We start from the raw sequence: 17,104 nt of genomic DNA, 5'->3' as shown, positions 1-17,104 counted from the left end.
ACTTTGTAGCGTGGCCTTGAGCATCTTACTTAACTTTTGCTGTGCCTTAATTTCCTCATCTGTAAAATAGTGCCTGCCTTGTTATGAGACTTAGGTATGAAGTACATGGTAGTGTGGACAGCACATGGTAATTAAGCAATTTGATGTCTATTATATAAGCTACACATTTTGCCAATACTTACACATTCTTACATTAAAAAGCCAGGGACTTAATTCCTCCAAGTGAAAGTATAATCTCTTATTTTGGGTATGTAGCAGTGGGTTCTAAGACAACCACAGCAATACGAGTCAGAGGGAAAGATTTCTTCTTTCTGAAATATTTCTTTTACGGGATTCCTAAACTATCTCTCAAAAACGAGACAATCTTATGTCACATCCAGAGAGAAATAACTTAAAAGCACACACTCTGGAACATTATTTAGCACAGCATACCTTGGCTTATGATAAAATAAGAGTGGTCAGATCCTTGATGAGAAAGAGGGGGAGGTGGAAAATGGAAAGATGTGGGAGTTAAGGGTATCGATGAAGACGAAACACAAAGGGGAAGCGGAAAACAGAAGCAAGTTCACTGAGTCATTTTCTCAGGTCTGTCCTGTTTAGTAGCTGCATGTAAATGCCCTAAATAGTTTGAGTCCGGCAGAGTTGGGTAAAATGTCTTCCTCAATGGGAAATAAGCCTGCAAATTCTATGAGACTCCTTTCCTTTGCTGCCCTGGTGTCTTCTCCTGAGATACTTGGCACTTTCAGATGATTTACTTTTACAATTGGATGAAAAGAAATGGTGCTTTTGCTCAGATCGGTGATTCTACCCAAAGTGAGCCTTTGCCGCTTCCTCTCCTCAATAGGTCCTCCTTGAAGGGTCCCTACTCCTTTAAAGACACTGCCATCCCAAGCTGCAAGGTCAGGGAATCAGCTTGTCTATGTGAGGTATTCCAGTCTGCTAGTGATGGGTGGCCACACTGCTACCTTCGTTCAGCTCTTTACACAATAAACTCCTAATTGGGGCTGTGCTTCCATCTCTCCCATTCTGTCTGCCTCTAAATGATCTTCTGAAAGTCCCAAACCACCATTTAACTCTTAGGTGATGGGAAGCATCAGGGATTTTTAAACCAAACAGGGAAAATTTCATTGGCAGATCTGACAAGGTCACTTCTGAACTCCACTTAGCCTGAGATTCAGCTGTCGCACCTTCTCCTCATAACCTGCCCTGAACTACCAGCTTCTCCCGTGATGCACTGTGCCTTTTCCTTTGGTTCCATCTACTTAGAATGCTTATTCTTTTTCTAACTGCTCTTTGGTCTCTGAAGACCTGTCAGGACCCTGATAAAATGTGACCACTCTATGTGCAATTTTTCCTGCCATTCCCAGGCAGAATAGTTCCTTTTTCTGTACTGACATGTGTGTTCATGTATTGATTACTGTGCTTCTCATGGAATATTCTAATTATACATATATTATAACATGCCATTGTCTCTTATGAATTTAAAGAAAGAATAGATAGAATTTAAATCTCAAACACCAATGCATGGCAGGCCATAGGTACTCAATAAAAGCAGGTTGTCAAATGGCTTATACCCCAAATTCGTCATGCCTGACTGTTGGAATGCTACCTTCTAAGGTCCACCTCAGTTTACTTGATGTGTCCTCTCTAATTCTCTCAACCAGAGTGCTTTTTTAAAAAAGGAAAACCTATAAAAATTTCTTTATTTCTCTGATTTTGGAATTTTAAAAATATCTCATTTCATCTCTGTCTTCACTACCCAGAGATAACCAGCATTCCCTGGACTAATATCATATGCCCAATAGAAGTTTAGGAGATAACCTGTTTATAGTGAAGCCAAGGAAAGCCAATTCTTAGTACAGCTTCTGAAAAGATATGGACAAACCAAACACTCCCTGCTCCAATCCTTCTCCATGTCTCTTTTATTTTACTGCAGTTTATAAGGACTGAAGCTCTAAGAGGAAAAAATGTTTGTCACATAAAAGTTACCAGTAATTCACACACTAGAGAGGACCAGTTCAATCAGATTTGGTTCCTCTTTAAACCTAGTTAATGTCGGAAGATGGAGACAAAGGAAATTCAAGGACAAAGAGGAAGGTAATTTACCAGCAGAGAGGACTTGGTAGTTAAGGGTAAAACAAAGTATGGATTCTGCCTTGGGATTCAGGGGACAGTGAAATGATGACTGGTACCAAGGACTAGAATAAAGGGTGAGTAAGAGAGGTCAGATGATGCCAATGACAAATGGCTGATTGTTTTGAAAAATTTGTAATGTTACATGTTAAACACAATTTTCCTCTCAGTCTGGCACTGGGAACCAGAATGCAGGTTAGTCCTGATAATACCATGGTTCAGGTATATTACAGAGTTTTGTAGGGAACACTAACATGTCTTTGGGAAAAACATGCCCACATTTCATAGACTCATCAATAAATGGAGCTCCACTGGCTCCTAAGTGGAAGTTGCATAAAATACATTTATATACAATTGAATTTATTTTCCTAAGTTCAAAGGATTCTAGTCAATGTTTAATATAATATCATTTAGTGGGAATAATTTAAGAAAAGGGAGGATTTGAAAGAAAATGGTAGCTTAAGAATTAGGTAATAGAAATAGATGTGAAAAAAAATTGGAAAATCACATCAGAGTGAAATTATGTTAAACTGTTTGAATCATATGATAGCAACTAGAGAAGGTTATCAGTATATCTGGAAGATGGAAACATTTTACAAAAGGAGGAAATTAATTCTGGAGGATGGGCTGCTGAAAGGCATTGGGAGGAAAAAAATATTTGGAAGTCATTAGATATCTCCCTGGGAGATACAGTCGGCAACATGGCTCGTTTTAAAGTTAACTACTCTCTCCAAGTCTCCTGAAACACTGAACTAGCTTAATTTATATTTACCTTCTTAGAAGATGTTTCAGCATAAAGACTTAGCAAGGAAATCGCAAAGTACGGATGTTCCATACTTCTCCAAAATAAACATGCTACTTGTAAAATTTCATCAAATAAAAACAGAAGGCGTTTTCTTTTTGTTTACCTGTTATGTTTTCCACAATTTGAAAATATTTGAAGAATGGAGATATCATTTCCCTAGGAGGCCCAGCTATGTTTTGGGGTTCCGTATGCTCCCTGTCCAGAACTGCAAGCATAACTTGACGTGTAAGGCTATTTTTGACGAGGTGTGTTACCATTTAATCAATGTCTCGAAAGTGTCTATGGCCCTGAAAATTTTCAGTCCGCTGCTCTAGGTCATCTTTGGGAGCCCCTTCCAGCTCTCCATGTACAGTAATCCCAGGAATCTTTATTCCTCAAACCTAGGTGGTTTTTTTTGTTTGTTTTTCTCTTGGAAACCCCTTCTTAGACATGACCAAGAAGGCATCTGTGATTAAAATTGAGGTGAGGGACTGTGCTGCAGGCTGAGCTGGGAGGTGTCCCCTGATGCAGGGGACGATGGCGGGATCGGGCTCCCCAAGTCCGCTCACCCTTCCTTCCACGGGCGGCGGCGCTGGGGCGGCTCCAAGTGCATCGAGAAGTGTAATCCCTGCGCTAAGTACTTGGCTCTCAGTCTCCAATCACTAGTGGGAGCTGGAGAGGGCAAGTGAAAAAAAAAAAAAAAAAAAAAAAAATTCCAGAGGCAGCCGAGGAGTGAGAGGGGAAAAAAAAAGTCCCGCGGCGGCGGCGGCGGCGGCAGAGCGGCCACGGCGGCCAGAAGTTGACGGCGCGGCCGGGCGCGGAGTGGGCGCGGGGCCTGCGGGGCGCCAGGACGGGCCGGGGACCCGGGACCGCGGGGCGGCGGCGTGGAGGACGCCAGTGCCGGGGCGCAGCGGCGGGTAAGGCGCGCGCGGGCGGGCGGCCGGCCGAGCGGGCAGGCAGGCGGGGAGTGACGCGGGACTGGCGGTAGCTGGGCGCTGGGCTGGGCGGGCGGCGGTCCTTTAGGGCGCGAACAGGCGCGCTGGCGGGGAGAGGAGAGCGAGCCACACGGCCATGGGCCGGCGGCACCTGGGCTTTGTGTGCGGGCTGCTCTGCCGGGATTCTCAGACCTTGTGCCGGAGCCAGCAAGGAGTCGGGGGCAGAGGCGGCCGCCGGCGGGACACGTGCTCTGGAATTGGGGAAGGAAGGACGCGGGGAGACGGAACCTGCGGGCGGAGGGATGCGGCCGGAGGGCAGCTCTGGAGTCGGGGAAGCTGGGGGTGCCCGGCCAGTCGGAGGCGCCGAGCCTACTGATGCGGGACCCGCGGGCTCCCAGCTCCATGAGGAGCCACCTGCCCCGGATGCCTCTGAGACCCAGCCTTCCCGCGGGAGAGAGTGCCCGGCGGCTGGTCCCGGCGCCTGGGACCTGGCTCGCTGCTGCTGGTGCCTGTGTCTGTCCCCCAGTCTTTTGCTGTCCCTTTCACCTTAGTGTTTCTCTACCTTCTTCCTGCCTTGCTCTCTTTCCCCCTCTCCCCACCCCGTCTCTCTCTCGCTTTCTCTTTCTTCCCAGCCCTTTCTCTGTCTCTGGCTCTGCCGGGTATCCCTCCCTCTCTGTCTCCTTAGCTTCCACCCTCGCTGTCTCCTTTAGAGACTGACTTTCTGCTCCTACGCGCCCCGTCTCTCCTCTTCTGTCTCTGTCTCTTGTTCTCATCAGTCTGCTCGTCCCCGTTTCTGCCCTGGCTCTGTATTTCTGTCTGTCCCTTGTGATGCTGGATCTCACACATGTAAGAAGACTCTCTGGAAGTTGTCCGGTGCGGTGCCTTGCTCCTTGGGAGCCGCGCCACTCCAGTTGGATCCTGGGTCCTTCGTGATTGTTCCCCACAGAATGGAAACACTGGCTTCCTTGAGTTACTAGGCATTGCTCTTTTCGTAGCACCTTGCCGCCAAGGTGAGGTCAGTGAAGGAAAACAGAAGAGAGCTGCTTATTGCCGCAAACAAATGAAGAGAATGGCCCCAAACACATTGGCAGGGAAGCAGATCCACCTGAGAAAAAGTTCCTAGATTCTGGCAAGAAGCACAAAGGACTCCACCAATAATGAGAGGAGTTAGCTTAAAAAGTATTTGAAAATAATTCGAAGGAGCACGTACGGAAATTTGGTGCTCTCCGAAACTGAGGCCAATTAATAGCTGTTTTCTTAGGTGTATTTTTAGGATCCCGGTGACAGCTCTCCTAATGATTGTTTTGGGAACATTATGGGAAATGTCCTGTGTCAACTGGGACATTTGTCTTTAAGAAAATACTCAGTCTTTGTACGCTTACACCTCTTTACACTCTAGTGATCAAGAAGAATTATTTCTAACTGCAAAGAAAATAGGAAAGGATTTGTCAGTAATTTTAAAACATGAGACATTCCAGAGATCAATAATTTTTTTGGAAAACTTTCACTATAAGGATGTTTTGAAGGATATTACATCTTAGTGAAATATGCAAGTTATTACACACTTAGATCATTGTAAGATGCAAAAAAAAAGTTGTGTGCTGTAAGCAAATCATAGCAGTGATGGTTTTTTATGGGAAACATAGCTGGGAAATTAATTGCTCTGATTTTCACTGTTTTCTTTAGGCATGCATAATGTACCTTTGTTTTTAGCAAAATATGGCCTAGGGCTACAAAACTTGATACAGTGTGTTATTTGTCCAATCTGAATTACCATTTAGAAAACCACCTTTTCCTTTTGGTCATAAGATATGAGTTGATATGATCTCATTACTTATATGCTGGGGTCTGCTGATGAATTTTAATGGCACTGATTTGTGATTTTAAATCAAAATGTTAGTTTTTGGTGATTTAAAATCCTGATTTATGTCATGTTAGTGAATCATCACTATTTATAGGGGCTTTGCCACCTTGTCTGCCAGGTGCTGCACAGCCCTGAGCCTGGGCAGGGTTGTCTGAAACCCCCTCTTAGATTATTGTGCCTAAGTGACGTGCTGCCTCTACTTGGGGTGTATTCATATGCGCCCTTGAAAATGTTCCAATTGTTAAATAATATTTAGTAAAGGAAATTGACTTAATTTTTGTTTCCTCATAAACTCTGAAAATTGTGTGAGATGGTGAACGATTTTTGTTACAGTGAATGCGGATTGTATTAATTTAAAAGTATAAGGCAATTTACAATGTGATTTTGGGGGAGGGCACAGAGGGCACCTTCCACTCCTCGGTGCTCAGCTCAGCTCATATTTGTCATTGAAATCTAAAGTCAGTTGTCATCTACTCCAACCTAGCAAAGCCTTTCCTACTTTTCATAAGCTGCTCATTTATGCCTCTTGGGCTTTGGTACAGCCCTCCTTCAGCATTCGCCTCTCTGCCGGATAATTACTTGCTTGGCTCTTCCTCTGGCTGTTTTCTCATTGAGGGGAGATCTTATCCTTTTTTCTTACCATCCCTGCATGTCTCATGCGATGCCCAGCACGGTAGCTGCCATTTGATAGTAGATACTCAAAAGACGCTTGAAGGATGACTTGTTCGCTTCCCATTTGTCTCCAGCTTGTGATACTAACCTTTTGTAGATGCAGGAGTTCAAGGGAAATACTCCAGCATGGTGTAATAGCAGGTCGTAGACTGAAAGAGTTATAGAACATGTCTCATCACACATTAATATTAACGATGAAACTGATGAAGTCCAAAGAATTTGAAAACCACGCTCAGAACTAGACAGTTGAAGCCACAGGGCCTATAGAACTGAGACCTTGTCTTGTATTCACTCTCCCACAGTTCTTTTCACTGGACCTATGCTTGCCTTCTTCCACTAGAAGAAGATAAATCTGTTGTTAGAAGCTAGTAATTGCTATCTAAACTCTGAATATTTCTTCCCATGCCAACCAATAAGTCATGTATGAAATGTATCAATTTAAAACACCTGGAGTTCCCCCCAGTGGAAATGTATCCAACTTGGAATCGTGAGATTTCTGGTTCGATCCTAGGCTTCTCTCAGTGGGTTAATGATCTGGTGTTGATGTGAGCTGTGGTGTAGGTCGCAGACGGGGATCCGATCCTGCATTGCTCTGGCTGTGGTCCTATTCGACCCCTAGCCTAGGAATTTCCATATTCCAAAGGTGTGGCCCTAAAAAAGCAGACAAAACAAAACAAACCCAAGACAAAAAAACAACTAATAATCATTTGTTATAATATGCATGGAGGTAATATTTGTCTTCCAGAACATTGACTTCTAGGCGCTTTTTATGTATTAAGCATTCTTCTGCGTGCCAACTGTGACATCTTGGGGGGCGAATTATTTCTACCTGGGAAGAAGTTTTACGCTCTCTGGACTGTTTGTCTCCTCCATGATTTTCTGTATGTTGAAGGGGAGTGGGGACGTTTGGACCAGATCAAGGGCTCTTTTTGAAGTTTTTCTTCAGAGACCACCAGTTTAACTCCCAGAACAACTGCACGTTCATCTGTTTCACATATCAGACTTCTCTGTGAGCTTTTGTTTGAAAAAAGGCTAACACAGTTTAAAAAAAGCTTGAAGACCCCTTCACTTGATGTTTTCTAATCTCCCTTCCAGTTGTTGAATTTCATAATCAGGATAATTTTTAGCTTTTAATTCTGGGTATCTGGAGGATGGTTGGTAAAAGTGTTAAGGCTGGTAGGAGAAACAGATTTTTGCTGGAGAGATACTAATTTCAGCTTTTTCCATGAGCTGAATCTGATGTCACGGCAGAAACGGAAGTGAAAGTGTTGCAGTATATAGAAGTAGGCCAGAATTCTTCTCGGGGTGAGGGGTGGGGATGCAGAGGGAGGGAACAGGGCTAGAAGTAGATTTAAAAGCCATTCATGCTGAATTAATAATTTAAAATGAAGGAAAATGGGAGTTCCCGTCATGGCTCAGCAGGTTAGCGAACCCAGCGAGCATCCATGAGGACGTGAGTTTGATCCCTGGCCTCATTCAGTGGGTTAAGGATCTGGCGTTGCCCGGAACTGTGGTGGAGATCACAGATGTGGCACAGATCCCGCATTGCTGTGGTGCTGGTGTAGGTGTGCAGCTATAGTTCCAACTGGATCCCTAGCCTGGGAATCTTCATATGCCACAGGTATGGCCTTAAAAAGACCCCCCCAAAAAAAAACAAAAAAAAACTTTTTAGAGATAGTCTGGAGAGAGAAATGAAGGTTTGGAGTGGAAAAGAGAGATGTTTTATGCTACTTCTGAGTATTTTTAAAGCTCATCTCTAGTAGTGAGATAAAGTGACGCATAATTTACATCTGGCAATAACCTGTTTTCGTGAGTTTTGGAACTTCTACTTACATGCCAGTCACTTTGATTATATTCAGTTTTACTTGAATATTGGAGTGCCTACTCTCTGCCTGGCATTGTTATATACTTTGGGACATGGCAGCCAGAAGAGGCACAAGATCCTTGCTGTCACTCAGCGCTCATTCTGGAGTGGAAACGCAATGGACTATAAACAAGCACATGAGTAAGATAATTTCAATAGTGAAAATTGTCGTGTGGAAAATAAGACAGGGTGACGTGACAGGGAGTGACTAGGGGTACTTGATAGGAGGTGGTCAAGGATGGCCTCTCCAAGAATGTTCTTGAACAAGAAAAGAGGCAGCGCGGCAAAGATGTGGGAGAATCTCTGGCAGAGGGAACAGTAAGGTTGTCTCTAAGGCAGCAGCCAGCTGGGCTCACGGGCACTTGGGGGAGTGGTAGAACTGAGGTCAGAGAGATGGCCAGGCTCATGTGCGAAAGGATGCGTTTTATTCAGAATACGTTTGATTGAATTACCCTGGAGGATTTTAAGCAAAAGTGCATAAGTAGGACTTTGCAAGTCTGTCTGTAGCGTGAGCAAGAATGACTGAAGATGCGGGAGGCTATGAGAAGGCTCTAGCTTGGTGTGGTGGTTTGGCTAAGGGTGGAACCCCGAGAGATGGATCAGACCTTGTGCTGATCACTGAAGAAGAGTCACTGAGTTGAATCATGAATCTTGGCGTGTGGTGTGTCACTGGTTCAGTGGTTGCTTTTACTTTTAAATTGCAGACCTCAACACCTCACTGTTCCCAGATGTCACCTCTTTGCCTTCCTTGAGATTGCTCCTAGGCTGCAAGCAAGCTTCTTGGCTCAGAGACTGCAGTATGTCTCAGGAAGTGTTGTGGCAAAGTTCTGTAGGGCCCAGAGTGATCTTTGGATTACCTGGGGGAGGCTTGGCTCTTTGAACTGACATCACCTCACTCCTTTGTACATAAGGTCTGAGTTCTGGTTACAAAGGAAAAGGAGCAGGTCAGAATTCCTCTCAGGAGGCTGGAGTGTCTTTTTAATTCCTTTAGGCTTCAGCTTAGAAAATTTCTCATGCTTCTTGAGACTTCACTGCAAAGTCCATATTTGAGATCTGGCTCTCATCCATCCTATCCCAGCCCTTTGCAAAGAGCTAGTATATAGTGGGCATTCAGTAAATATTTGTGGAAGACTGCAGGATGCAGTCTGTTAGAGAAACCCATGGTTTTGATTCCACGGACTGTATTTTTCCTGTCTCTGAATAAGTGTATGGCTGCATGTGCCTTCAACTTTAGAAGAACTAAGTAGCTTATTTGGAAAAGATTTTTCTGCAGGTTGTGTTTACTTAGCAGCTAAAGGAAGAAAGATACAATCCAATATATCTCTTGATAACATTTCTTGCCTGGCCGTCTTGATATAAACATTTTAGTCATTTTTATAGCAGTTAAATATGGACTTAAACAAGTACAGACACATCTGTCACTAATTAATTTGTTGATTTATGAATCTGAAGTGATTCCAAGGAAGTCAGTAATGATGGTGCCTTTGTCTAAATTAATCTCTTGATAGAAATCAGTGAGTTTTATCTAACTAATACGGTTTACAACCATCTATAGAAGGTGCTAAATTATCAGTTTCTTTTCTGGAAGCAGGCCACTGTTCTGCTGTTGTCCCATAAACACTTAGCCTCACTCGTGCACATAATGGGGGATTATCCCCAAATCCTTCCTCTTATGACAGAATGTAATGCTTTACTCAAATGGGCTTGCAAGCAACTTGGCATCACTTTGCTTTTATGTATCTAGCCATTCTCTTTCACTATTTCTTTAGGTGTTTTCAGTTTGTTAGAGCTCCTTTGGAATCTGATGTTGTCTCTTCCTGTCTAACTCCATTTGTGCTAAAACCACATGCATTATACCCCCACGTCAGCTACCTTCTGTTTGCCTCTGCAAATCTGCTCTCAGCCCTTCTACTTTATCTGTCTGCCCAGGCTGACCTGGCTGTACCATGGTCTTTTGCAGGCGGCTTAGGTGTTTGGGGGCCTCCAGTGGGAGATGAGAGGTGGGTGGGGAGAAGGTATTGAAGGTTTAGCTCCATCCGCGATAGATCAGGTTGGGCTGCCTGCGTCTTTGTGCAGAATAGTCACTGCTCCTCTTAAGGTAACTTTTGCTGTCAGTCTCTTCCTCACGATTCCCGTAATCTCTGGATTTAGCTCCTTTGCTTTTACTACCCTGATTGACGGCATTACCTCTCAGCCTCTTTTACACTCCTGCCTATTCCTTATTACACTGTTTATTTGTAAATAAATCCTCTTCAATGTATCCGAGGTTGTAACAACTAAGGTCTCTTTTCTGTTGATTCAGCTTCTAAAAGCCACCTTCTTTTCAGAGTCTTGTTGGATTGATGAGAGCCATTGGCTCCCCTGACCTCTGTTGGACATCTGCTTTCTACCCCCAGTGGTATGCTTCTATCCATGTGATGCGACACAGAAAACTTAAGTTGTTCCATTGTTAGTTTTCTATCAACCAGTGTACTGGTAGAAATTTTTTATTGGAGAGTCTTCAAACCTTCTATGTAGCTAATTTGGTTGTTTCATTCAGTCTTTCCCCTCATTTAAAAAAAAGTTTTAAAGTGTAGTTGATTGACAAAGTTGTGTTAATTTCTGCTGTACAACAGAGGGATTCAATTATGCATATGCACACATCCATTCTTTTTCAGAGTCTTTGGAGGTTTGGGATTGGCATATACACACTAACGTATATGGAATGACTGGCCATCGGGGACCTGCTGTGTATATAGCACAGGGAGTTCTACTCAGTGATAGAACTATCTATTCTGTGATAATGTATATGGGAAAAGCATCTTCATTTATTAACAACACTGCATAGTGGTAGAGTCACTATTTAGGTCCATGCACTGTGCTGGGCCTGCATACAAGAGAATAGATACTTGCCCTCACGTGGTTTGAGGACTGGGGAGGGGGCCAGACATAAAATACTGAATATAATACTTAGAAATCAAGTTTGTGATCAGTTAAATGACAACAAAGAGGGGAAACAGTTTAGCCAAATTGCTCTTGTTTAGTAATGGTAGAAATTTTTAGGCCCAACCGCATTGCAAGTTATTTCTGTCTCATTACATATTGAGAAATTGGAATTTGAGGGGCATATGAGCTACCTGACAAATTCAGATGAAGAATTTACATAGAACAGTGTATTTTACTGGATTGTATTTGCTTTTGTTATGTTCCATGGACTGATGGTTTTGGGGCCGTCAGGTCGTATAGCCCAAGAAGGATTCCTGTGGGTGGCAGCGTTTTTGTCACTTACCGGGTGCGTGACCTTGAGCAAGTTACTGAACCTTCTGTGTTTCCGCTTCACGGGAATGACAGTCATAGCGATGATTTCCCAGGTTTGTTTGAGAGTTCGAATAGTGAACGTTTGTAAAGTGTTTAGAACAATTCGAGGCACATGGTAAACACCACAGAGGCGTTTGATAGGTAACTGATCAAAGAAATCTGGGAAGTGCTGATATTTTTAAACTGCGAACCTTCTGTGAGCCTTGATTATGCTAATGTGCACGGTGACTGTGCCCAGAAGAGGTTTTTGACCTTGGGGCTTGTATTTTTCTCTGCATGTTATCATTGAACTAATGTTCCTCGGAACACACTCTGGGAAAAACTGATACAAAAAATTAGCTAAGCATTTCACCAGTCTGTTGTCTTCTGAAAGGGATCATTCTTACTGCCAGGACTTGTTCCTCTACCTGTCACACCTGTTACAGGGTAGGAACCCAGTTCCCGTCAGCTCCCCCCCCCTCTTTCTTTTTAAAGGTAAAATAGAATGTTCATTACTCAGAAGGGCTTGCTGCTTGTATAGACGTGAGTATACTCTGGGCCTCTGGGGCTCACTGAGCTAAGGTTTACAGTCTTCTAAAAGGCTTCTTACTGTTAGATCTTTCTAATGAAGAATACATGTTCCTTGAAGTGAACTTGGGAAATAGAATTGTAACAAATAAAAATCATTCTCTTCTACCACACAAAGAAAGTTATTTATTAAACACTTGGGAGCTTTTTTTCTTTGCACAATTGGGAGCATACCAATTTTGTATCCTGCCTTTCTTTTTCATTTGACTGTATTTGTATAGTATTCTCAGTCCATGGCTTGCAGTGACTTCTGGCCTTCAGATGAGTGGTGATCTACATTTCAAAAGAGGCTCCCTTCCTTACTCAATTCTGTGGCCAGAGACAATATGAAAATAACATGGTGTATCTAGAATGAGTTTCTCATTGTAAGTATTCTCGGAAATTGGAACCACCTGGCAAGCAGTTGGCAAATCTGCTGAAGAGACCTGGAGTAGGTGGCCTCAGGTGGCTTCATTTTTATGAGTCAGTCCAGTGTTCTAGCCAGAAGCCAGATGTCCGCACGAGCATCCATGACCAGGCTGCTTTGGAGGCATTACGCATCCTGAGTGACTGTGAGTGAACTTATATAACGTTGCGATTAACTAGGAAAAGTGAGCCGGGAAAACCTGAATTATTCCAAAATAAATGTAAATGTTTAACTGTTTAATTTTTAAGTGAAAATTTGTTCACTCCATTGCATGTTGGAGGTATAAGATGCTAATAATAAACTAATACAGAAGGCAAACATTGTTTATTTCATCTTCTATAGTTTTATAATTTTGAGTGGGAAACAGTATTGCATTTGTATGTCAGTACACAATGTGAAGACTTTGTTAATAATTGTGGGTTTTTCTCTGGGCACTTCATAAATGATGGATGCTGTTGTGATTAAAATGTGTGTCCTTAGTCCTTTTCCATTCAAAATTCTTCAGCCGTTTTGAATCTGTATCTCGAGATTAAATCAATCACACTTTAAAACACTTATCTTTAACATCTGTAGCAAATGAAAATATTTAAATTCTTTCTGAAGAGGAAAACCATACTATACTGTTTAATTGAATTAAATTAGCTTTTCATGGAAATTTACCTAGGAGCTGTTTCTGGAACCAATTTGGAAAATGATCTTTGTATTCTGTGGCATTTATGTTTGATTATGTTTTTCTTAGAAATTCTCAATGGACCTGATTCACTCCTTGCTTCAGTCATCAAACGCTTGCAATTTTTGTAGGCAAATTAGGCATTTCCTACCCCATAATTATGCATATTTATGGAATAATGTATGCTTCCTCAAGTAAAGATGGTATAAGAAATTCTTTTTTTATAGAAATTGTAATTCTGTAATTTAAAATTATCTAAATTTTATCATTTTAGCATTCTGTAGAGTATGGTAAGGCTGAAATAAAAGTAATATATAAATTTTTCCAAAAAGTGCTTTGTACAGTTTGGGTTTTGACACCTTTTACTAGTAACAGCAGGTGCTGCTGTTTCTAAAACAGCAAATAATCCAAAACTACTTGTATATGTATCGCCTTGAAACAATCTGTCCTTTAAGGCACATCAGCTATTTTGTGCAGTACATTTTCTGCATTCTCTCACACTGCAATCTGTTATTTCCGAAAGCCATGAAGAATTTGAAAACTGCTCAGAGAAACTCAGTTTTCAAGTTTTTTTTTTTTTTTTCCAGCTGTAAAATTTATCCTTTGCGATCAACAGCATGGGGATATATTTTATATGCTTGGACCAGGATCATGACATAATGCCTTTAGTTCTTGAATACTTCCTACTTAGCAGTTTCAAGATCTAAAACACATTTAGCCTTTTCCAAAATCCTTTGCCCGTATCTGCCACAATCTGAATGTTGGGACTTGCAGCCCTTTCCCTCCTCAGGCCTATCAATACAGGAATGTGCATCTGTATTCTCTTGTACTCTCCATCTCCCACCCCACTTTTGAACTTGATTTGAAAACAGTTTCCTCTGATCAGAGGATGTTAAGAAATGCTCACTTCTATGATTCTGAACTTCTAGAGTATTTCCAAGGTCCTTCTTAGCTTTGCCATCCTGTGACGAGAGTTTTGACTAAATTAGCATGATTGGAATAATAACTTGATATTTAGTAGACATAATTTAAAAATACTTTAGTAGTATTATAGAAAGATAATAGCAAGATGCATTTCTATTTTGTTATGAAATCACTTATTTAATTATACAGTTTCACTCAAAGTATTTTTATAAAATGTCCATGCTTTAACCATTTAAAGAAATGGCTTCTTGTGGCTAAAAAAGGCATAAAGATAACATTATATAAAATAAGTATATTGTTGGATATAACTTGGATCTAGATAATTTTCATTCCTTTGTGCATCTCTTTGACATACAGACATCTGTAATGGCATTATGTAGGTTTTCACCAGGTATTCTCTAGCTTCTATTTTATTTGAAATTTCATGTATTTAAACATGTATGGTGGTATGAAAGTTGTTATTATGCATTTTTAAACATTTTTCTTATAACTTACTAGCATGCAGCCTAGCTTATCATGAGACTGTAAATTCCTTTTTTGGCTCCTCTCTCCTAAGCCTGGAAAGTATAATGCAGTTGAACAATAATATATTACATCTTTAGTTTGTGAATAATGTCTTTCTCACAAATGGAGTTATTAAATATTTATGCAATGTGTTTGAACTTGATGCTATATGTGTCAAGGAGATAATTTGAGTCTTTCTCCAAAAGGAAAGATGTTTAAAAATCATAGATGATAGACTATCAAGAAATAAGCACAGAGCATACACAGAAGGAATACGGGAAAGACGAAATGAAAAGTGGATGTGCACATGTATGAAGTGCCAAGGTGATGCCATGAGGAAATTTGTTAGGAATGGCTGTGACTGGTGTCCCATAATTTCACTTGTAAAATTTGGTATTATACTCTACACATATCTTATATTTCCTCGATATAAACCACTGCTCTCTTGTTGGAACTGATTGGAAATTTTCAGTTTCACTTCATGGCTTTATATGTGTGTATTCCAGTAGAAGTTAGAGCAGCAGTTCCTTAGCTGTGTTTGTCTTGTCCATACTCTCCGTCGTCATGTCGAGTCTATGAGCTTTGACATCTGCAGTGTTTCCGTGTAACCTTATTCTAGACTGAAAAAATGCTCGTCTGTCTTGTTTGCTTCATGGGCCTGTCTAGTGGTCCATTTGATCATTTATTTGCGTGGATTTTCCTCACTTTCTAAAGTTGTATTTCCCCTTCTTTCTTGGTGAACTTAGAATGACAATTACTTTATTCTGCAGCAGAGAGTGGAGTGGTAGGCTATGTTAGACTAGAACTGCAAGTAGTGTTTTAAGTGAAAATGCCCGGTGGTTTTAAATAGGCTGGAGAGGCATGTTTTTTGTTCTTGACTGACGTCAGTCCGTGCTGTTGTGAGCTTTGTTGGCTGTGGGAACACATTAACACAGTGGCTTCTGTGCTCCTTTTTATGATAACGAAGGCCCGTTATCCTAAGAAGTACAGTCTCTATATTCTTCCTCCCCTGCATGTATAACCCTGTAGTTCTCCACTCTGAATCTTAGTTGATGTTACCCTCCTAGTAACTCAAAAAGTTCTGGAAATCTTGTAGGTTATCCCCCTGACTTGGCACTTCCCATACTGGAAAAACGTCACTGTCTTTTGCAGACCTGGAAAACTTAATCTGAATTTCCTCTTCTACATCATTTATAAAGATGTTTATAAATTGATCATTTATAAGTAAGATCACTTCTAGCACCTGCCCTATTTATAGTTTCCTTGCCCAAATAATGCCCCCTCTCCCCCTTTGGTTTCTACTGTTTTCTCTGTTTCTCCAGTTAAAGGTTCATCTAATCCTATGGTGACTCAGTTCTTTTTAATAATTTTTTTAATAACTTGTTAAGGGCTTTAAAAAATACAGGGTGGATTATGTTTACTAGTGTCTCCTTGAGGCTTCATACAGCATTTAATATGCCAAGGCACTATTACCCCTGAAAAAAATCCTCCCCGCTTCCCCATCATTTGCTAAATTCTTGGATGACCTTTTGCTTTAGCACATAGAGACCTCACAAATTTGCCAAATTGCCAATAAATAATACTGAATTGGGGAAATTCGAAAAGCTGTGGATGAAAGAGATGAAATTTAGCATTAACGTGGATGGCTGAAATGCAATTAATTATATATAAGGAAGCAAAAAAAAAAAAAAAAGTTACTGTGTTTGTCATTCCCATCTTCCAGGCAGTGAGCTAAATAAGCCCATGACATTTAAGATAGTGATTGTCATTCCCATTTGACAGATGAAGAAACTTAAGGCATAGTGAGGTTTAGCAGGTGTCAGTCCAGGCTTCTAATTCCAAACCTGTGCTTAAATGTTGGAGGGCTCCTTAGAGCCAGATGTCGTGTTGGTTAGTGATACAAAGATGAGCCGCACTGAGCCTACTTGGTCCAAAACCTTCAAAAGACTGGAGGGAAGGAAGAGACCTCGAGGAACAATTGCACGAGATGGTGTTTGCATGGGGAAGGAACCGTGAGAAGCGGTACGCATTTTTACTAAGATCGACTTCCATTTGATCCACATATTTTGCGTGGGTATGGGAGAGGTGGCGAGGGAGGAAGAGAGGGAAAGGGGGCATTAACATGGGTCCAGCGTGTGATGTGTGTTAGTGAATTTGGGAAATCAGATAGCTCAGGTAATTTGCTAAGAATATAGATATGCAAATGAGGAAGAGTCATTTAAATTTGGTCAGTTTGTCTGAAAGGGCATTGTTAAACTTAAGAAAATTACTTTGAAGGAAGCATCATAACATTTACTTAGTCATTGGATTGTGGGGCTTGGCAAAAGTTAAGTTACTGGGGTAGATCAGAAGTTATGCAACTCTTATAAATCACTGTTTCTGACATTTAGTGGGCTTTAGATCATCGTCTGTAATAGAAATATCACCAGTATTTTTTCTCTATTTGTATTCGTCAGAATATGTTAGAGTGAAATGAAATCACCA

At 41.5% G+C, this 17,104-nt stretch overlaps 1 protein-coding gene across 6 annotated transcripts in view; it reads left to right on the top strand.

The window, feature by feature from the left end:
* BMPR1B (bone morphogenetic protein receptor type 1B) overlaps positions 1-17,104 on the top strand; it is a 499,194-nt gene that overhangs the window by 70,677 nt on the left and 411,413 nt on the right. Inside the window, 1 exon segment of one of the 6 annotated variants that reach the window (NM_001039745.1) lies at positions 3,644-3,834. The exons of 4 other annotated variants lie outside the window; for them this stretch is intronic. The gene's annotated coding sequence lies outside the window, so the exon portion shown is untranslated. 6 annotated transcript variants of the gene reach the window in all.

Source organism: Sus scrofa, chromosome 8, assembly GCF_000003025.6.
Source record: "Sus scrofa isolate TJ Tabasco breed Duroc chromosome 8, Sscrofa11.1, whole genome shotgun sequence".
Taxonomy (NCBI): domain Eukaryota; kingdom Metazoa; phylum Chordata; class Mammalia; order Artiodactyla; family Suidae; genus Sus; species Sus scrofa.
Note: the sequence above shows the minus strand (reverse complement) of the source record. Positions and strands in the feature narration are given on the sequence as shown.